Source organism: Aulonocara sp. 'chitande type north' Nkhata Bay, linkage group LG19 (genome assembly GCF_057382095.1).
Source record: "Aulonocara sp. 'chitande type north' Nkhata Bay isolate Kocher_YH1m ecotype deep benthic linkage group LG19, A_spYH_male_GT1.1, whole genome shotgun sequence".
NCBI lineage: Eukaryota > Metazoa > Chordata > Actinopteri > Cichliformes > Cichlidae > Aulonocara > Aulonocara sp. 'chitande type north' Nkhata Bay.
Genome location: NC_141362.1, coordinates 3,039,970 through 3,063,661, shown reverse-complemented (window position 1 = coordinate 3,063,661; position 23,692 = coordinate 3,039,970). Strand labels below are relative to the sequence as shown.

General features: G+C 43.4%; 1 pseudogene; it reads right to left on the bottom strand.

Moving 5' to 3' along the window:
- Positions 1-16,963: 16,963 nt before the first annotated feature.
- On the bottom strand, positions 16,964-18,547 carry LOC147306319 (uncharacterized; annotated as a pseudogene).
- Positions 18,548-23,692: the final 5,145 nt, after the last annotated feature.

Below are 23,692 nucleotides of genomic sequence, written 5' to 3'. Positions count from 1 at the left end.
ACCTGAGATAATCTTGATGTTCCCTTGCAACGTGGAACTGGTGAAACATTTTTTCGATGTCGCACATTATGGCTATAGGACCCTTTCTAAATCGACACAACACACCAACTAATGTGTTAGTCAGGTCTGGACCTGTCAAGAGATGGTCATTTAGAGAGGTTTCTTGGTAGCGTGCCGAACAATCGAAAACCACACGGATCTTCCCGGGCTTGTGGGGATGGTAGACACCATGGTGCGGTATGTACCATGCTGGCTGGTTGTCTAATTCAGACTGTGGCACCTTCTCAGCATCTCTTCTACTTATGATTTCATTCATGAAATTGACATAGTCCGTGTAATATTGTTCATTTCTCCTCAGTCGACGCTCTAATGAGCTGAGCCTGTGAACTGCACACTGTTTATTGTCTGGAAGATTAGGTTTGTCTGTCTTGAAAGGAAGCGGAAGTTCATAGTGGCCATCTTCCTTCTGTCTTATTCCAGCTTTCACTTTAGACAGAAAGAGGAGGTCCTCCTGAGAAACTGGATTATCATCTGTTGAGTGATCTGTGAAATCTGATTCAAAAGTCTTAATTATGTCAAGTGGGTTGATCTCTTTGACTTGAGTCCTGCACGCAAAGTGCACTTCCTTCTTTAGCTGAACTGATGGATGCACAGTTGGTGTCACTTGTCGTACTATGATTCTATGACTGAATCCTATTGGATCGCTGTTGTCGCTTGCTGAATGTGAGCAACCAACAATGCTCCAGCCCAGATCAGTCCGCTGCGCATATGGATGATTTTCGTCACCAGACAGGATCTCTCTTGGGAGGAGGGCTCGTTGACAGTTGTAGCCTATAAGAAGGCCTACTTCGCAATCCAACTGTGGTGGAATCTTTTCTGACAGTTGCTCTAGATGTGGCCATTTTAGAGCTGTTTCAGAGGTAGGAATGTGCAGCCTGTTTACTGGAATAAATTCTCTTGTGAAAACAGGTGGTAGTGGAATCCTTTTCTCTGAGTTGTATCCTCTCACTTGTAGACCTGTCATTTTCTGACATGGAATAACTGTCGACTTGGCAGACATTGTGGACAGTCGCAGACTGACATTCTCTCTGTTTGTGTTCAGGCCTTGAGCTACTTCATCTAGTATGAAGGTGGTATCACTCTGTGTGTCTAAGAGTGCATAAACTAGCAGTTCTTGATCTGGCTGCTTAATAGATGACACCCAGACTGGCAAGATAGAAGATGTTCGTGTGCTTAGACCCTCTTGAATAACTCTGTTGGAAGTGGCTGTTGCGGTCCTTTCTGTGGTGTCTGCCTTGTCCTTTGAAATTTCACTTGCATTTAGGTGGATTGGCCTTTGACGTTCCTTGAACTTATCGTCATGCAAACATGTTGGGTGTCTCTTTTGGCATTTCTCACACGTGCTTTTGTTATCACATTTTCTTGAGTGATGACCGGTCTTCAAACATCCAAAGCAAAGCTTCTCTGTGTGTACAAACTTAACACGATCCTGAACTGTCTTTTCTGTGAAACTTCGGCATTTGTCTAGGATGTGTCCTGTCCTTTTGCAGAAAACACATGATGTAATACTGCTCTGTGTTGTAGTTGTGGTCAGAGTCTTTGCTTGAACTATTTGGCTTCGTAGATGCCTTGGTTTCTCGCTTTCAACACTCTTAAGTGCTTGTATTGAGGAAATTGGATCGCAAGCAAGATCTGCTTCCTTTGATAGGAAGTCAACAAACACCTTGAATGGTGGGTACTCAGCTTTCACTTGTCTGACTTCCATCACTTTGCGATTCCAGCTGGAAACCAACCAATCTGGCAATTTCAGCAGAATCCTCTGACTCTCAACGCAGTCATTCAAGACCTCCAGCATCTTGACATGAGACATGGCAGCCTCACAGCTCTTGAGAAAGTCTGCAAATTCTCTTAGCTCGCAAGCATCCTTAGAACCTATCTTTGGCCATGCATGCAGCTTGTCTCTGAGTGACTTCCCAATTAGGAATGGGTCTCCGAAACGTTTCTCTAAAAGCTTCCAGGCTGAGTCATATGCTGCTTCTGTGCCCAATAGAAGAAATCCTTCCACGGCCTTCTTTGCTGTGCCACCTAAGTACTTTCTTAGGTAATACAGTTTTTCATTCTTTGGGATGTTCTTCCTTTCTATTAATGTTTCAAAGGACAGTTGCCAGTCTTTGAACTTCAAGGGATCTCCTGTAAACACCCCAGGCTCTGGTGTTGGGAGCCGGTTTGCACTCATAGCTTCTACTAGTGCATTGACCAGATCTAAGCTATTCTGCTCTTGAGGCCTCAACACTGAGGCTGGAGGAGACTGAGGTAGCTGTTGTGGACAAGGAGCTTGACTTGTGACTGTTAGGGATTGAGGAATAAATGGGGGACTTGATGCATTGAGAGAATGGGTTGTGACTGGAAGTACTGTGGAGTCAGCGACTCTAAGCTCTGGCAGTACTTCACTACCATACGACAAATCAGTTGCTTCTATGTTTTCTTCAGCTTCATCATAGACCCTCACTCGAGCTCTAGCAGCATTTAGCTTCTTTACTTCTTCTAGGCGTGCAAGTTTTCTACGTTTATCTTGGATTGCTTGCTGTCTGGCTAGGTTCTCAGCCTCTAACATTTGAAGTTCTGTTTCTTCCCTTTCTTGCTCCTCCAACACTGCCAAGACTTCCTGAGTTGCAGCAGCTTCAGCTACAGCCTCTATTCTTTTGACAGAGTGGCTGCTAGAGTGGGTAGAACTACATCCTTGACGAGACAGTGGTCTAGAAACAGAACCTGTTGAGCCTAGAACAGATCCAGCATCAGGCCAAGACTCTTCATCTTTATCTGCTTCATGACCTTTAAGCTGTCTCTCTGCTCTTTGAATAATAAATTCTGAGAATGACATGCATGTATCAACCCTGCGCCGCAGGTCTGGTTCAGGGGTTTGCGCTTGACGCAGCTCCTCATAAACCACCTTTACATCAGAACAGGTGCTTTTGATGTTCTCAATAAGCTCAGTTAACTCATCCTTAGAAGCATCACCACTTAATAACTCTTTGCCTATTCGTGCATGACACCTCCACTTCTCATAGATGATTTTGTATTTGCGTTGAATGTGCTTCAGTCTCTCATCTTGGTATGCTCTTCCCCTTTCTGTTAGGGTACGCGCCCTCTCACTTCTTCGAAGCCCCTCTAGTTCTGCTGCAGATTCAGTGACAGTAGCTTCAGCTTGAGCGGATTGTTCAGCATCTTTATGGCAGGTCTCTCTGCTTATGTTAGACATGTTGAGATTATAGCAGTGTGATTGTGCAGCTATTAAACTTCAACTAGATTTCTTCTGGACTATGTGTAAGTGAAAGTTGCAATAAACTTAATTTGAATTAAGGTTCATAAATGTATGTATGAGTCTTCCAACACACTGTTGACTTCAATACTGAACTTAAGTTTCAAACAGACAAGAACAACAAAAATCACCTTATCACAAATATACAATAACAGTGTAAATGTACTTAGAAATACCTTAAATCCTTATCATTTACATTACTAAAGGTTTTCAAGTTTTCACATCAGTATAGTACCCCTTTAAAATTCACATAAGGTGCCCTTTAAACTCAGCAGATTTTGTATAACTCAAAATTACTCATAACCTGTGAGCTTGTTAAATATTTACTTGTTTGTTCTATAAACCTTGTGATGTACAACAACTATAAATGCAAACACATTGGATTAATCTCTACATTAAGCAAGCAAGAATAACAGAGGAGTCCCTTAGTTGCAATTTTCACATTTAACCACTTCTCACACCACCTTAACTTCACTTTGTGGTAGAGCTTCTCCTGATCTTAAACGTGAAAATTAGCGCTTTAACTCAGTCTAACCACCGTTGCTTGTTAATGCTGTGCCGATATGCGTTATGCACTCTGCTTATCTGACGTGATGCACCGGATCCGCGTCGTTTCGTCATCCGCGGCGATCCTGTCCTCTCCTACCCGTGTTGAGCAGGCGAGTTCTCACTGTAGCTCTCTTCACGACAACACAGACACAGGTCGGTTCTTTGAAACGGGCGTTTATTACTTGGGCCTTCTCTCCTCAGCTTCACCATCACCAGTACGCCGATACGCCATTACGCCGTGAGAACTGGTCACGAGCGAACAGTACAAACAATTAGCAACTTTACAGTACACATATTAAGTCCAAACACAAATAAAAAACATTTCTCAAATGACAAATACCTCGTTGGCTGCTTGTCCTGAAAAGAGGTCCTTAAGTCCTTGTATTGCCCTTTCTTTTAGTAAACTTTTAGCTTAAATCGCTTCATGAGAGACATCTGCTCCCTCGCAGTCCATGAAAAGTCTCGTGTGCTCTCGTTAAGGGTATTCTCACGAGACACTAGCTCTCACCTTACACATGTACATTTCAAATAAAGACATTTCAACGCAAACTATATATATTCATGAAATTATGTAACTTAACATTTTAACAGCATTTACACTCCCACCAAAATCACTCATTGACTTAAAATGAGAGATTTTCCTCAATGAAAATTATAAGGAAGTGATGTGTGAGTGTACATTTAAGTGTAGGTCATTTAGCTTTACGTGTGTTTTAGGTGGCCTCAAGTAATGTAACTACTTTGTGAACAGGCCTCTCAAGGAAAACTGATTTAGTGATTGGTTTTCCCTTATCAAAAGTAGTGTCACTGAGCAGAAGCTTTAGCTTTCGCACCTTGCCATCTGCGCTGGGCAGGGCTTCCACAACCCTTGCAAGCTTCCACTGGTTTCTTGGTGCACTGTCATCCTTTAATATTACAATGTCATCTGGTTGCAAGTTTCGTGACAGCTTCTGCCATTTCTGTCGTTGTTGGAGGTTTAGCAGGTATTCTCGTTTCCATCGTTGCCAAAATTCATTGGCCAAAAACTGTACTCTTCTCCACCTTTTGTGCAGATAGAGATCTTCTTTGCAGAATTGTCCAGGGGGTGGCAGAATTACAGATGATTTCATGGTTAGAATGTGGTTGGGAGTGAGGGGTTCCGGACCAGTAGGATCGTGAAGATGCTCGACACTTAGTGGCCTGCTGTTGATTATGGTCATTGTTTCATACAGAAACGTTCTTAGAGTTGTGGTGTCAAGTCTGCTGGCGGACTTGTCGAGCATAGCTATCAGGATGCTTCGGATTGTTCGAATCTGGCGTTCCCAAACTCCTCCCATATGACTAGCTGATGGGACATTCAGCACAAATTCACAACCAAGCGCCCTTGTACGGTCTTGATCCATTCCTTCAAGCAATTCAGAAAGCTCCTTTCTAGCACCAACAAAGTTTGTGCCTCTATCACATCTTAGCTGGCGCACGGGTCCTCGAATAGCTATGAATGATCGAAGTGCATTCATGAATGCGTCTGTTGTCAAATCGTCAAGGGTTTCTATGTGAACTGCTCTAGAACATAGGCAGGTGAATAACAATCCGTATCGTTTCAACTCTCTCCTTCCTTCCTTCACAATAAAGGGGCCAAAACAGTCAAGCCCACAATAAGTAAAGGGGGGAGATGTCTCAATTCTCTCTCCTGGTAGATTTGCCATTTGTTGAACCTCAGTTGTTCTTCTGTATCGTCTACATTTTACACACTTGTAAATGTGTGAGGAGACCACACTTCCACATCCTAGGACCCATATTCCGCTTGCGCGCAACTCGTTCATGGTCATGCCCCTTCCTTGATGGTGTATAAGCTCATGATGATGTTTGACCAGCAGAGCTGACACATGAGATTTTTTCGGAAGAATCGCAGGATGCTTTACATCATGGTGTAAGGCTGACTGAGACAGCCGTCCTCCCACCCTAAGAACATTGGTTTCGTCCAGGAAAGCGTTCAGCTGGCGTAGCCTGTTGTGCCTGCTCAAAGTGTGTTCCTTCTTGCCTCTTATTTTCTTTATGTCTTCAGCGAAAGCGTCTTCTTGTACGAGTTTGATGATGAAGATCTCTGCTTCTCTTCGTTCTTCAAGATTAGTCGACTCATTAGTTCTCGACTGAAATCCCTTAAACTCTCTGACAAATCTCTTGAGCCTGGCAATGGCTCTCACCACTCTGGACCAGTCAGAAAATTTAGTTAAACGGTTTACCATTGGATTCTGTTCTCTTGCTTTAACTGCATGAACATGTGCTCTCCGAAGTTCAGGATCAGTAGCCTCAACTTCTCCCACCATTCCCACTTCATGTGGGAGATTTTGCTGCCAAAGGAAGTTGGGTCCTTTCAGCCAGCTAGATTCTTTCATTTGAACTGCAGTCAATCCTCTTGAGGCTCCATCAGCTGGGTTGTTTTCAGAGTTGACATGTCGCCATTGTTCAGGTTTTGTGCTAGATCTTATTCGCTGGATGCGGTTGGCCACGAATGTTTGGAACCTTTTAGCATCATTGTTCACATAGCCAAGGACCACCTTTGAGTCAGTCCAGTAATACTCTTGCACATTTTCAATCTCCAGCTCGCCTCTAATGATATCACCAATGCGGACTGAGGTCACAGCTGAAGATAACTCAAGCCTTGGGATGGTTGTTAGTTTGGTAGGGGCTACTCTTGCTTTCCCCAAGACAAGTGAACAACTTATCTGTCCTGTTTCACTCACCGCTCTAAGGTATGAGCATGCACCATACCCTTTGAAGCTTGCATCAGAAAAGTTGTGAAGCTCATATAGTGAGACTTCACCAAAGTTTGATGGAAGGTAGCTTCTTGGAATCTTTAGAACTGCCAAATGAGGCAGATCTTTGAGCCATGACTCCCATTGTGGCTGGATGTGCTCGGGGAGAGGTTCGTCCCAGCTTACCTTGTCTCTACACAGTGTTTGAAGAATCTGTTTGCCGATAAGTAGGAATGGAGCCACGAAACCTAGTGGATCATAGACTGAGGCAACAGTTGAGAGAACGCCTCTCCTTGTCAGTGGGTTTTCTTTTACCACCACCCTGAACTGAAATTCATCCGCCTCAACACACCACTGAACTCCAAGTGCTCGCTCGATATGAAGTTCTCCTAGAGCCATGTTTAGATCTTTGGTCTGAACATATTCTTGTGGTGGAATTGTTGCAATCACACTCTCATCGTTGGATACAAACTTATGTAGCCGTAGATTTCCTGTTTTGCACAGAGCTCTTGATTCCTTTACCAGGCGTATAGCTTCAGCAGTCGACCTTACACTTGTCAGGCCATCATCTACATAGAAGCTTCTTTGGATGAACTTAATGGCTTCTTTGCTGAACTTGCCTTGGCCTTGTGAAGCTAGGTATTTCAGTCCAAAGTTGGAGCAACCGGGGGATGAAGCTGCCCCAAAGAGGTGTACCTTCATCCTGTACACTGAGGGTTCAGAATCCAAATCACCTCCATCCCACCAGAGGAACCTGAGATAATCTTGATGTTCCCTTGCAACGTGGAACTGGTGAAACATTTTTTCGATGTCGCACATTATGGCTATAGGACCCTTTCTAAATCGACACAACACACCAACTAATGTGTTAGTCAGGTCTGGACCTGTCAAGAGATGGTCATTTAGAGAGGTTTCTTGGTAGCGTGCCGAACAATCGAAAACCACACGGATCTTCCCGGGCTTGTGGGGATGGTAGACACCATGGTGCGGTATGTACCATGCTGGCTGGTTGTCTAATTCAGACTGTGGCACCTTCTCAGCATCTCTTCTACTTATGATTTCATTCATGAAATTGACATAGTCCGTGTAATATTGTTCATTTCTCCTCAGTCGACGCTCTAATGAGCTGAGCCTGTGAACTGCACACTGTTTATTGTCTGGAAGATTAGGTTTGTCTGTCTTGAAAGGAAGCGGAAGTTCATAGTGGCCATCTTCCTTCTGTCTTATTCCAGCTTTCACTTTAGACAGAAAGAGGAGGTCCTCCTGAGAAACTGGATTATCATCTGTTGAGTGATCTGTGAAATCTGATTCAAAAGTCTTAATTATGTCAAGTGGGTTGATCTCTTTGACTTGAGTCCTGCACGCAAAGTGCACTTCCTTCTTTAGCTGAACTGATGGATGCACAGTTGGTGTCACTTGTCGTACTATGATTCTATGACTGAATCCTATTGGATCGCTGTTGTCGCTTGCTGAATGTGAGCAACCAACAATGCTCCAGCCCAGATCAGTCCGCTGCGCATATGGATGATTTTCGTCACCAGACAGGATCTCTCTTGGGAGGAGGGCTCGTTGACAGTTGTAGCCTATAAGAAGGCCTACTTCGCAATCCAACTGTGGTGGAATCTTTTCTGACAGTTGCTCTAGATGTGGCCATTTTAGAGCTGTTTCAGAGGTAGGAATGTGCAGCCTGTTTACTGGAATAAATTCTCTTGTGAAAACAGGTGGTAGTGGAATCCTTTTCTCTGAGTTGTATCCTCTCACTTGTAGACCTGTCATTTTCTGACATGGAATAACTGTCGACTTGGCAGACATTGTGGACAGTCGCAGACTGACATTCTCTCTGTTTGTGTTCAGGCCTTGAGCTACTTCATCTAGTATGAAGGTGGTATCACTCTGTGTGTCTAAGAGTGCATAAACTAGCAGTTCTTGATCTGGCTGCTTAATAGATGACACCCAGACTGGCAAGATAGAAGATGTTCGTGTGCTTAGACCCTCTTGAATAACTCTGTTGGAAGTGGCTGTTGCGGTCCTTTCTGTGGTGTCTGCCTTGTCCTTTGAAATTTCACTTGCATTTAGGTGGATTGGCCTTTGACGTTCCTTGAACTTATCGTCATGCAAACATGTTGGGTGTCTCTTTTGGCATTTCTCACACGTGCTTTTGTTATCACATTTTCTTGAGTGATGACCGGTCTTCAAACATCCAAAGCAAAGCTTCTCTGTGTGTACAAACTTAACACGATCCTGAACTGTCTTTTCTGTGAAACTTCGGCATTTGTCTAGGATGTGTCCTGTCCTTTTGCAGAAAACACATGATGTAATACTGCTCTGTGTTGTAGTTGTGGTCAGAGTCTTTGCTTGAACTATTTGGCTTCGTAGATGCCTTGGTTTCTCGCTTTCAACACTCTTAAGTGCTTGTATTGAGGAAATTGGATCGCAAGCAAGATCTGCTTCCTTTGATAGGAAGTCAACAAACACCTTGAATGGTGGGTACTCAGCTTTCACTTGTCTGACTTCCATCACTTTGCGATTCCAGCTGGAAACCAACCAATCTGGCAATTTCAGCAGAATCCTCTGACTCTCAACGCAGTCATTCAAGACCTCCAGCATCTTGACATGAGACATGGCAGCCTCACAGCTCTTGAGAAAGTCTGCAAATTCTCTTAGCTCGCAAGCATCCTTAGAACCTATCTTTGGCCATGCATGCAGCTTGTCTCTGAGTGACTTCCCAATTAGGAATGGGTCTCCGAAACGTTTCTCTAAAAGCTTCCAGGCTGAGTCATATGCTGCTTCTGTGCCCAATAGAAGAAATCCTTCCACGGCCTTCTTTGCTGTGCCACCTAAGTACTTTCTTAGGTAATACAGTTTTTCATTCTTTGGGATGTTCTTCCTTTCTATTAATGTTTCAAAGGACAGTTGCCAGTCTTTGAACTTCAAGGGATCTCCTGTAAACACCCCAGGCTCTGGTGTTGGGAGCCGGTTTGCACTCATAGCTTCTACTAGTGCATTGACCAGATCTAAGCTATTCTGCTCTTGAGGCCTCAACACTGAGGCTGGAGGAGACTGAGGTAGCTGTTGTGGACAAGGAGCTTGACTTGTGACTGTTAGGGATTGAGGAATAAATGGGGGACTTGATGCATTGAGAGAATGGGTTGTGACTGGAAGTACTGTGGAGTCAGCGACTCTAAGCTCTGGCAGTACTTCACTACCATACGACAAATCAGTTGCTTCTATGTTTTCTTCAGCTTCATCATAGACCCTCACTCGAGCTCTAGCAGCATTTAGCTTCTTTACTTCTTCTAGGCGTGCAAGTTTTCTACGTTTATCTTGGATTGCTTGCTGTCTGGCTAGGTTCTCAGCCTCTAACATTTGAAGTTCTGTTTCTTCCCTTTCTTGCTCCTCCAACACTGCCAAGACTTCCTGAGTTGCAGCAGCTTCAGCTACAGCCTCTATTCTTTTGACAGAGTGGCTGCTAGAGTGGGTAGAACTACATCCTTGACGAGACAGTGGTCTAGAAACAGAACCTGTTGAGCCTAGAACAGATCCAGCATCAGGCCAAGACTCTTCATCTTTATCTGCTTCATGACCTTTAAGCTGTCTCTCTGCTCTTTGAATAATAAATTCTGAGAATGACATGCATGTATCAACCCTGCGCCGCAGGTCTGGTTCAGGGGTTTGCGCTTGACGCAGCTCCTCATAAACCACCTTTACATCAGAACAGGTGCTTTTGATGTTCTCAATAAGCTCAGTTAACTCATCCTTAGAAGCATCACCACTTAATAACTCTTTGCCTATTCGTGCATGACACCTCCACTTCTCATAGATGATTTTGTATTTGCGTTGAATGTGCTTCAGTCTCTCATCTTGGTATGCTCTTCCCCTTTCTGTTAGGGTACGCGCCCTCTCACTTCTTCGAAGCCCCTCTAGTTCTGCTGCAGATTCAGTGACAGTAGCTTCAGCTTGAGCGGATTGTTCAGCATCTTTATGGCAGGTCTCTCTGCTTATGTTAGACATGTTGAGATTATAGCAGTGTGATTGTGCAGCTATTAAACTTCAACTAGATTTCTTCTGGACTATGTGTAAGTGAAAGTTGCAATAAACTTAATTTGAATTAAGGTTCATAAATGTATGTATGAGTCTTCCAACACACTGTTGACTTCAATACTGAACTTAAGTTTCAAACAGACAAGAACAACAAAAATCACCTTATCACAAATATACAATAACAGTGTAAATGTACTTAGAAATACCTTAAATCCTTATCATTTACATTACTAAAGGTTTTCAAGTTTTCACATCAGTATAGTACCCCTTTAAAATTCACATAAGGTGCCCTTTAAACTCAGCAGATTTTGTATAACTCAAAATTACTCATAACCTGTGAGCTTGTTAAATATTTACTTGTTTGTTCTATAAACCTTGTGATGTACAACAACTATAAATGCAAACACATTGGATTAATCTCTACATTAAGCAAGCAAGAATAACAGAGGAGTCCCTTAGTTGCAATTTTCACATTTAACCACTTCTCACACCACCTTAACTTCACTTTGTGGTAGAGCTTCTCCTGATCTTAAACGTGAAAATTAGCGCTTTAACTCAGTCTAACCACCGTTGCTTGTTAATGCTGTGCCGATATGCGTTATGCACTCTGCTTATCTGACGTGATGCACCGGATCCGCGTCGTTTCGTCATCCGCGGCGATCCTGTCCTCTCCTACCCGTGTTGAGCAGGCGAGTTCTCACTGTAGCTCTCTTCACGACAACACAGACACAGGTCGGTTCTTTGAAACGGGCGTTTATTACTTGGGCCTTCTCTCCTCAGCTTCACCATCACCAGTACGCCGATACGCCATTACGCCGTGAGAACTGGTCACGAGCGAACAGTACAAACAATTAGCAACTTTACAGTACACATATTAAGTCCAAACACAAATAAAAAACATTTCTCAAATGACAAATACCTCGTTGGCTGCTTGTCCTGAAAAGAGGTCCTTAAGTCCTTGTATTGCCCTTTCTTTTAGTAAACTTTTAGCTTAAATCGCTTCATGAGAGACATCTGCTCCCTCGCAGTCCATGAAAAGTCTCGTGTGCTCTCGTTAAGGGTATTCTCACGAGACACTAGCTCTCACCTTACACATGTACATTTCAAATAAAGACATTTCAACGCAAACTATATATATTCATGAAATTATGTAACTTAACATTTTAACAGCATTTACAATCAGGCCCCCTCTTGAAGAGCTCATAGTACCTCATCACCCCATTAGACCACTTCGCTCTCTTAGACTGCTGTTTTACTCTGAGGGTGTTTAAAAGTAGAATGGGAGGCAAAGAGACAGACACCCTGTCTACTTTAAAATTAGGCTTTAAACTTTTTTTTTTTGATAAATCATATAGTTAGGACTGGATCTGGTGACCTTGAATTGAATTTCTGGCAAAGGAGATTTACAGAAAACAGTTTGCTTCAATTTTCAATTTGATCCAATATCCGTCTTCACTGATAGATGAATATAGATCTTATTTCAATTACTAATAACTGTTTCACATTTAACTCATGAGGTCAGCTTTCCACATTGTTCATGTAAAGATTTATCAGAAAATGTAAACATATTACTAATGTGCAAGACTTTATGGAGTTTTCTATATGCCCGTCAGCTAGACTTGGCTTTGGTGTTTTGGAAGCATGAGATCATACTGGGACAAAATAACCTTCCATAAATGGGTCCAAAATAAATCCAGTATGGATCCAGATGAGCTGGCCTTATAGTATAAAAACAGAGCACTCACTGTGAAACAGGCTAAACACTGATTGGCTACATCTTAAAACTGATGTCACAATTTAAATAACTATTGTAGAAAGTAGAATAGTCAGAGTTTATCATTTAGTCCACATCTGCCTCCGATTACCAAACCTGCAGTCCCTCACGCTGTTCCACCTCAGCCTGCAGCGTTTTACCTCCTTAGTCTCAGATCTGAACCCGTTTGGCTGTTGTGCTCTGGATTTCACCCTTTATTTGCTCGGATTAGTTCTTCCTGGCTGCTCAGACTAGCAAGGAACCCATTTTCCACGCGTTCGGTCACACACTTCATGCCACTCTGTCCCGACTCAAAATCCCATTTGAGTGGAGTCAGAGTGGCAGTAATTGCTCATGTTTTATCTAACTACAGTTCCCTACATATTTATTTATCAATCGTATCTAGCTAGCTCTGGCTCACGTTACAGTAAACAACAATGAGTGTAAACAATCGTTGCTAGGCAACCTGGCTGCCTGCATTAGTGGTTTTATATTAATGTATATGGTAAATGTATAGCAGTTTTAGGTAAAGGTGGTAATATTTTTTTCCATTTGATCCTACACACCTACACACCATAAGTCGTGAGATATGAGATGATGGGGTTTTAATTTAACAGACTGGGAGGATTTTTAAAATGACAAGAAGTCAAAATGACCCCTTGGTGGTTCCACATGTCCCAATAACTGACACAAATGTTTGCCCCACGACGATCCACTTGACCTCTTCATGTTCGAGGCGAGCGGAGCCTTGAAGGCACAGCAGACAGTGATACAGGCGATCAAATGCAAACAGTGTTAAAGACAACATGAAGGGTTTTATACGAGTAATATGTTTTTGCTCATCAATATGGATATGTATCAGAGTGTGTGTGTGTGTGTGTGTGTTAGAAACAGCTGACAGTAAAGATTAAAAGTGCTTTGAGGGGCCAAGGGAAAATCTTGGGCCCCCGTGACCTCTCCTGCAGCTTGGGCCTTTCTGCGTCTACGGGCTGGGGCCCAGCTGTTGCTGTACTGGGTGTCTGCCAGCTAGAGGACAGATCTGTCCCCAGCCTTATGCACACACACACACACATGCACAGGCAGAGAAATAAGAAGGCTCAAACAATGTGGAAAAAAGACACTCACTAACATGTGCAGCCATGTGTTTTTCTCACACACAAAGATCATTTGCAGTGATCTGTTTGTTTGTTTGTTTCATGGGGGCATATCATCTCTGAGCCTGACAGAGGGCAGTTGTGGTCTGAGGAAAATCCTCTCGATGCGTCTCTCTGAAGGAGAAAAATCAAATCAAATAAAATTCATTGTTTCCCCAACAACAAACCCAGGAGCCATACTCAACAATCACTCACTCCAGTGGCTCACACAATTGCCAAAGTGATAATATCCACAGAAAAAAAAACTGGGGATGACAACATAAAATAGTTCCTTGTAATGTGAGACAAACGAGATGGGAATAATTCAGATGATTCTCACTCTGCAAACATGGCCCACTTAAATGCATTGTAACATTTCCTGTGTTTCTTACCAGGTTCCTTTTTTCCCACAATAATAACTTCAATTAGGAAGTGTCCACCAAAGCAGGGCTGAGAAAGAAATCCAATATCCAAAGCTGCAGTACCCCCAATATCTGTTATTTTATGGGACAAACAGTGGAAATGTCAGACGATGTCCCTTCCCTTGAACTATGCAAGACTATGAACTGAACTCAGATAGTTAGACGTGTGGTCTACCAGGTATGTTTTGTCTCATGCTTGTTAGACATCTGCTGTTTCACACTACTATGTACTGGTAAACAGTACTATTAGTGATGCGAGGCAGACACACAAAAGAGCAAAAGAAAAAAAACCTCTCATCTTCAGCTGACTGGGATACTTCCTCACTGCTTCATGTCTGAAGATGCTTGTCTTTTATTGTCTCATTCCTTATTTAAATGGAGCCCCTCACACATGCAAGCACCATGTGTCATTTAAAGACAGATGATAAAAATAAATAAAAGGAGAGCGGGAGTAAAGCAGCGGATGGGGGTGGGGGCACTACCACTGTCTCTTTGTCTCTTTCTAACATGGACATCAGTTTGAATCTTTAAGATAAAAATGAATGCAACTATTTCCAATTTAATTAAAGAATGAAAATCTTTTTTACTCAGTGATGTCATGTTAGGGTCGTTGACTGTGGGTGACTCCACAGAATAGCTACCAGGACTGACACCTATTTAAATTTTTCCGTAGGTGTTTCGAGTAAGATCTGTTTTTTACTCAAAGCTCACGATGAGCTTCTCCCTATGAAGTATGTTCTAAGAGTTACAGCCCTTAGATGGCCAAGCAATATTGCCAAATATAAATTACTTATGCTTTGTAGCAATTTTGCACTTTTTGAATGATTCTAAAAACACCTATATCTATGCCTATATCTATATACAGTATCTTTATCTAGATATAGAGTTAGCAGCTGGACAGTGTAGCTGCAAGGTTCCTCATGCTTGGCTCCCCATACTACACAATCTTGCCTCAGAACATGAGTGCAAGTTAGTATGGATGAGTAACAGCAGGTACTCATCCACACTGGGTAACACCTGCACATGACGAATCCCCACAAGGGTACAAAACCATAGCCCTGTGAGAGACTGGCGCCTACCCAGGGTGTGCCCTGCCTATTGCCCTATACCCACATAGCAAGGAGGTCTGGCCCGGATCTGTTATCAAGCCAGCACTGCTGGCAGACGTCTGGGATGATAAGACATATGTCATCCAGATATGGGCCAGGCCTGGCACAAATGGCACTGTCTATGTGATGGCATGCCATGTCTGGCCTGATTGTGGTTTGGTGTCTGTGACCCAGGACCATAGAAAACAGGTCTGGCCTGGATCTGGCATCAAGCTTGCACTGCTGACTGACCGGTGTCATGGCAGGGTGTATGTCAACCAGATGTGGGCCATGTCTGGCAATGATGGCACTATTTATGTTGCTATTTTCCTATTTTAGTTAGAAGACCCAAATGCCATGTTGCAATACTATACTGCTATGATAGCCAACGTTTCAAATGCAGGTTTGACAGGTTTGTGACTGTACACTATATCCAAAACTGTAGCTCAGGAGGTACCTACTGATCGGAAGGTTAGTGGTTCGATCCCTGGCTCCTCTAGTCTGCATGTCAAGAGTGTGAATGTGTATGAATGTAGTTAGGAAGCACTCAGTTTAGGGAAAGTGTGTGATTGGCTGAATGTGGCATGTTGTATAGAGCACGGGAGACTAGAAAAGCACTATATGAGAGTCAGGCCATTCACTGTCTGAACGGAGTTTCGTCATATTACTTTTTCACTGTTTTGCATGTTCTGGCCCTGATTAAGGTACACATTAGGCTGATATCTATGGCCAGAGCTGAAACTGTTCTGCGCCAGCAGTGTGTCTACAACTGGCCCGTGGCTGCACACAACTTACACATGCCCCACATACCGCAAAGAATGACGGCCCTTTGGTGGCCCACATCAGGTTTGCCAAAGGTAATCCACACATGGGCCATCACAGGACCACCAGTGTGTCTGCAACTGGCCTTGTGCTGGCCCATGCGTGGGCCACATGGATGGATGGATGGATTTTACAGCAGCATCGAACTACCAGTCAATATACTGCCTCTCCACAACCTGAAGGCTCCACATTAGCATTGTAGTAACCAATACTTAACCCCAAACAGTTCATTCTGTTCATCTGGACGTTTTCAGTGTGAGAAACATTTCGTCATCCAGGTGACTTCTTCAGTCTCAGCTGACTGCAGGTTTCCCCAACCTTATAAACAGGACATTTGCATAATGACTGAGACTAGCCCACCGAATGAACAATGGGCTGGGAGGTCAGATGCTTGATCATTAATATGCAAATTTTTCTGTCCATTGATCCACAACCACTAACCAAAGACCACTGATCATTGATCAAAGACCATTGATCATTGGCCAATGAGTACCATTCACAGAGAGTTGGGGAATGGCTGCAATCACAGCATTGTAAGATGGTGACAGATGTACCCTTAGGCCCCGTCCTCGATTCAGAGATGGTCTTTCCCTTTTCATGTAAATGGCCTCCTTGACTCTTCTGTGTTGTGCCATCCTCTTAGCCAGAGGTTGTTTGGTTTCCCCGATGTATAAATCATGGCAGTCCTCCTGGCACTTAACAGCGTACACTATGTTACTCTGTTTGTGTTGAGAGACCAGATCCTTGGTGTGAACCAAGATCATTGAATGAACAAAATAATACAGACTTCGGAGTCCTGGCCTGACGGGTTAGCTCTTCTGTGTTGTGCCATCCACATAGTCAATACATTATCATCCTTCTGGCAGACAAGGGTAGGTACACAGTTTTGCTAAACCAGAAAGTCCATGTTGAGAAAATGTTGTCCCTGTTCAGTGACAAAAATACTTATGAGCCCCTGAAATGAGACCCAAGAAGTGTCTGTGAAGGTTCTCAGTCATCCAGGTCATCGTAGTCTAAGGAGCTTGGAAAGAAAAGCCTCTGGACTTCTTTAAGTTGCTTGAAGACTTTTCACCTCTCATCCGAAAACCTTTAGTTCTAGGGTCAAATGGTGGAGAGTCCCTGATTTAAACCCTAGGGGAGTATCCCCCCAAGAGGGACAATGGACACCCTAATGATCCTCTACCTTATCACACGAGACAAGGTGTGAAAACGGGTGTAGGTCACAATCAGCCAAGGTTTCGGGTGAGCTCATTGTGAAACCTGGTACCACCCTATCATGTGATTTCCTGAGGTCAGATAGCCTACAATGTGAGTGGACGTTAAGGCGTCTGGGAAGGATCTCAAAACTGGATTATAGATGGCAGACAGCCGTAAGCCCCGCCTCTGTTCAAAGATGGTCGCTCACGGTGGACATAAATGGCCTCTTCTACTCCTCTTTCAAACCATCTGTCTTCTCTGTCCAAAATGTGAACATTGGCATCCTTGAAAGAGTGACCTTTGACCCTTAGATGCAGATGGACTGCCGAGTCTTGTCCCGTGGAGGTGGCTCTTCTATGTTGTGCCATGTGTTTATGAAGTGGCGGTTTGGTCTCTCTAATGTAGAGGTCTGAGCATTCCTCACTACACTGTACAGCATACACCACATTGCTAAGTTTGTGTTCAGGAGTTTTGTCTTTGGGATGAACCAGTTTCTGTCTGAGTTTGTGACTGGATCTAAAGTACATTGGGATGTCGTGCTTGGAGAAAACTCTCCTCAGTTTTTCTCAGAAACCGGCAACATAGGGAATGGTAATGTTGCTGCGTCTGTCTTTCTGATCCTCCCTAACTGGTGTCTGATCTTCTTTTCTGTGCCTCTTTGCTGACTTGATGAAAGCCCAATTAGGATAACCGCATGTTTTAATTGTGTGTTCCTTCTTTTTCCTTTCTGGCTTAGAGGGAACATTTTCTGCCGGTGTTGTAAGGTCCTGATTACTACAAGTTTGTGTTCTAGAGGGTGGTGGGAGTCAAAAAGGAGGTACTGGTCTGTGTGTGTGGGTTTCCAGTAAACTTCTCTTCAATGCGCATGGCACAGTCCAGGAATGACAAAAGACCCAAGAGCCTTTCTTTCCCCTTCCTTTATGTAGAGGTTGGCTACAATAGGCCTTTAACCCACCAGCGGGACTGATATTTATTTCTTTGTGCAAGGAGGAAAAGGATGAGCACTGCTAGAGCCCTAAAAAGACTGTAAGCAGGCCACTAGTGTGAATGTCTCTGAGCAAACAATCAGAAGCAGATTTCATGAGGGTGGCCTGAGTGTCCTCAAGTGGGCCCTGTCCCCACTGCCTGGCACCGTGGAGCCATTGAGCAACTCTGTGCTTTTCAGAGATGACAGCACATTCAGTACATTAAGTAGTAATGAAGTCAGCTTGAAGGTAATGCCCAGCATCTTTGCTTTTCCTAGGATGCTCTTCGTGACAGAGATATCAGATGTCCTTCCTGGGATATGCTGTAGCCACTCGCTTAGTTTGTGGGTTACTGCCCTGAGGGACCACTTACCTTCATCTTCCATATCTTCTCTAGCTCCTCTCTCAGCCCTGGGTATTTCTCGAGCTGTTCATGCTCCTTATTCCTGATGTTGCTATCCTTTGGTATACCTACATCTATCACTACAGCTGTCTTCTTGCTTTCTGCTTGCTTGTCCGCCATTACTATGTCCGGTTGGTTAGCCATCACTAGTTTGTTTGTCTGTATCTGGAAGTCCCACAGGATCTTAGCTTGGTCATTCTCAACTACCCTGGCAGGCGTATCCCATTTTGACCTTGGTACTTCGAAGGCATACCCGACACAGATCTTTCTGTATACTATGTCAGGCGTGTGGTTATGGCATTCCATGTATGGTCTGGCTTCCCCTTACTGTAGCATTTGTGTTGCACCTCATCCATCTCTAATTGTGATAGCAGTTGCTTCTTCCAGATGTTGAAATACTGAGTTACTAGTTGCTTCAGCGTTACTCCAGACATTGGGTGTTCAGTAATCCAGAGATTCCACATCTGTTTCATATAATGTCCCTTTCTCCTGGATTACATGCGTAATGGCATTTCAACAGTTACCTATTCTCATCTCTTGTCCACTTATGCCTTCTTGTTCCAGTAGCCCGCTTCTCATCAGTGTGTCCTCGCTCCTCAACACCTGACACAGACGTTATTAACACTAGTACTACCAGGAGAGGTCATTTGAATCCAAATACGGTGCTAAATATTTCTTTATAATGATGTCTAGTTAGCTCTGGCTCATGCAGGCTTCACGTGAAATGCATGTAAACAACTATTTCGCTAGCCAACCTAGCATGTTACAGCAGTGGTTTTCTATCAATTTATAATAATAAAAATCAAGCCTTTTGTCTTTTGACTGCATACAAGGTTTTGAATAATCAGGTCCCAGCTTATCTTATCTTATCAAAGCACTTCTGGATGGATGCAAACTGCATTTCGTTGCCCTGTACCTGTGCATGTGCAATGACAATAAAGTTGAATTCTATTCTATTCTATTCTATCTTAAAGACCTCATAGCACAGTATTACCACAATACAGACTGCTGGCTTACTTCAAAGTACTAATTAAACTTAAAACTACTTAAATTACTACTTAAAGTAAGTAAGTAACGTAATTAAAATCTAAAACAAAACAAAATCAACGAAAAGCGAGTTTAAACAGAGGTTTTAACTGCTTTTTAAAAGACGTAACTGAGTCCACAGATCTCAAACTCAAAGGGAGCGAGTTCCAGAGTCTGGGAGCCGCTGACAAACGCTCTCTCACCTTCTGTTTTTCACCTTGTATGCTGGACAACCAGCAACCCCTGGTCACAAGACCTGAGGGACCTGCTGGGGTGATAAGAAAGGAGAAGATCACTTAAGTAAGTTGGAGCTACACTGTGCAGGGCCCTATAAGTCATGATTATGATCTTAAAATGGACCCTGAACTTGACAGGGAGCCAATGCAGCTGAATCAGCAGGGGCGTGGCATGGGAGTGTTTGTGATGCTTTGTCAGAAGCCTAGCAGCAGCATTCTGAACACCCTGCAGTCGTTCCAGGGAGGCATTACTTAAGCAAGTAAACAAGGAATTACAATAGTCTAAGCGAGATGAAACAAAAGCATGAATAATCATTTCCAATTTGGAATGTGACACAATGGGACTCAGCTTAGCGATATTTCTTAAATGGTAAAAACAAGAGCGAACCAAAGATGTAACATGTGTCCAGCATCAGAGCTGGGTCAAATGTAACACCAAGGTTCCTAATGGAGGGTTTAATATAAGAAGCAAGAGGGCCTAGATTTTTAACCACGAGGGGAACAAATTTCTCAGGAGCAAAGACAATGAGTTCTGTTTTATCAGCATGTAGTTGAAGGTAATTACCAGCCAGCCAATCTCTAACGGAATCTAAGCAGGACTGCAGGATTTGGAGCTTAGAAACATCAGGTGGCCTAAAAGAGATATATAGCTGAATATCATCTGCATAACAATGACATGAAATATCAGAGAAAGAGCGAGAGAGAAGTTGCAGAAGAGGGAGTAAATACAACAAAAACAATAACGGTCCCAAGACAGAGCCCTGAGGCACCCCATAGGCAAGAGAGCTGACGGAGGATCTGAACTTAGAGGTAGAGAAAGATCGTTTTGACAAATAGGATTTAAACCATTCCAATGCGGTACCCTATACATCCACCCAGTGGTTTGATCTATCTAACAAAATAAGATGACCAACAGTGTCAAAAGCAGAGGTCAGATCCAGCAACATCAAAACAGTGCACTCTCCAGCATCATAATTCATCAAAACATCATTAGACACTCTAAGAAGTGCAGTTTCGGTAGAGTGAGCCTTACGAAAGCCAGATTGAAATTTATCAAGAATGTTATGTTCATCTAGAACAACTGTGAGTTGCTTGGCCAGAACCTTTTCTAAAACCTTGGCAATAAAAGGCAATTTTGAGATGCGTATGTAGCTGGAAAGCAAAGAAGGATTAAGTTTAGGTTTTTTTTAAAAGTGGGTGCACTTTTACAGTAACCAGGGCCCTGACCAGAGAGTAGAGATGCATTAATAAATGGTAAATGGCCTGTATTTGTATAGCGCTTTACTAGTCATCCACCCATTCACACACACATTCACACACTGGTGATGGCAGCTACATTGTAGCCACAGCCACCCTGGGGCGCACTGACAGAGGCGAGGCTGCCGGACACTGGCGCCACCGGGCCCTCTGACCACCAACAGTAGGCAACGGGTGAAGTGTCTTGCCCAAGGACACAATGACCGAGACTGTCCAAGCCGGGGCTCGAACCGGCAATCTTCTGATTACAAGGCGAACTCCCAACTCTTGAGCCACGATCAGCCCTAGTGTTTTTAAAAATAATTTTAAGAACACTAGGGCCAATAGATTCAAAAACATTTTTAAGTAAAGACCCAAATAAAATATCAAGGGGGCAAGAGGATGATCTCATTGAAGTGACCAGCTTCAACTACTCAGGTAAAGACACTGGTGAAACTCTTTCAAATCTGACAGACTTAAGTAAAATCGGAGCAGGCAAATGGTACATGGAGGGAGAGATGTTGCTCCTTACATTGCTAACCTTTCAACAAAGAAGGAAAGAAAATTTTCACAGTCTTCATTCGAAGAAATTGGGACAGCAGCAGAAGCCGGAGCAACAATATCCCTAATTGTGTCAAATAGAACCTTAAGGTTACCTCTGCTCCTAGAGACTAGGTTTGAAAAATAAGCAGCCCTTGCATCACGAATTGAAGCATTAAAAGAAACTAAAAGGTCTTTTAAATTAAGGAGATGAACCTGTAAACGAGTCTTTCGCGCTCCTATTCTGTGGAACCAGGTCTCAGTTTGGAAGACAGACACCCTCTTTACTTTTAAGACTAAGCATAAAAGTTTCCTTTTTCATAAAGCTTTAAGTTATTACTGGATCAGATGAACTTAAACCCTCCCTTAGTTACGCTGCAATAAGCCTAGGTTGCTGGGGGCTTCCCATGATGCACTGTTTCTTCTTCGCTCTGCTCTTTTCACCTTCGTTATTAACTGTTAGCATTATGAATCTCTGGGTTTTTTCCAAAGCATGTGTTTTATCCTGTGTCCCTCACCCTCCCCTCCCCTGTTCTCTGGATTTTTCTCTTTACATTACAATATAAAGTGCCTTGAGGCCCCTGTTGTGATTTGGTGCCATTTATATAAAACTGAATTTGTCTGTGAAGGTTCTCAGTCATCCAGGTCATCGTAGTCTAAAGAGCTTGAAAAGAAAAGCGTCTGGACTTCTTTAAGTTTCTTGAAGACGTTTCATCCAAGCTTCATCAGTTCTCAGAGCGATTGGTGGAGAGTCCCATATTCTAAGCCCTATTAGGAGTGATCCAGTAAGGTCATGGAGCCCCTATCAATTCTCCATCTAATCACAGGAGCCAAGGTGTGAAAACGGGTGTGGGTCACAATCAGCCTGGTGAACCCATTGTGGGACCTTGCCCCACTCTATCGTGTGACTTACTGAGATAAAATCACCCAGGATGTGAGTGTTGGCTTATGAAACCAACTGCCTGCCATCTATAATCCAGTTCTGAGATCCTTCCAAGACGCCTTAACACTCACTTGGCTGATTGTGACCCACACCCATTTTCACACCTTCGCTCTTGTGATTAGGAAGAGGAACAATGGAGGTCCACGACCTTATTGGGACACTCTCAATAGGGCTTCTGGGACTCTCCACCAATTGCTCATAGAACTAAAGGAGCTTCTCAGATGAAACATCTTAAAGAAACTTAAAGAAGTCCAGACGCTTTTCTTTCCAAGCTCCTTAGAATAAAATTGTATTTAATTGAATTGAAGCACACAGAGGAGATCACAGGACACTGATGTTTGCTCTAGGTGAGCTGGACATCTGGACCCAGCAGCATTACCATGATTGCTTGTGCTTGCACCAGGAAGGACCAGTTTAAAGCTGTGAAATATAAAACATGTTTTGGGCCTTATAATAAGCTGACTGCAGGCTGTAGTTTACCCCCAGTTTTGCTTTCCACAGGAACACAGAAAAGACGGGCTCCATACACGTGATACTGATGTGTTCAGTGCCATAAGGCTTAATATGAATGAAGAAGTAGCATTATTCTACTACTCTTGTTCTCTTTGTAAAGTGCCTGATCTGATTGTGGGGGAAGATGAATGTCACTGTTTGTGTGCAAGTGTGTGTATCTGTGTGCGTGTGTGCAAATGGAGCCATGGATTAGCACTCAGGTGCTTTTAGCCTCTGGCAGCTGGGCTGATTAGCAAACAGAAAAAGAGCAAAGTGGCCTTCAGTGTCCTGTGAGCATGTATGGCTTGCTCCCTCTCCTCCTCCACAGCCATTGTACATCTATACGTAGATACATATAATAATGAAGGTAAAATGAGTGCGGAGACATACAGGTGCTCACAGTCACAAACAAGAAGTTGTTTCTGTGCCTATGCATGTTTCTGTGCCACGCTCTTGCTAACACAGACACACGTGCACGCACACAGCAATCCTCTTTGAGAACATATCTCCCAGTTGTTGCACTAGACGAGCATTCCCTGTCACAGAGGCTGAAATATTTATAATGAGACCGATGAGGGAAGGCCCTGAATTATTTAAAAAGGGAGGGTGAGGGGTGAGGTGGGGCCACTAAATAATCTTCACATGGTGGCTTCTAAAGTCACACACATGCACACAAACATTTTCCTTGTGTCCTTGCCTCAGTGAGTGGACAGCACTGCAATCCCACTCGCTACATCTATAGGCAGCAGCAGCAAAACCATGTGTTTCAGTGTGTGTGTGTGTGTGTGTGTG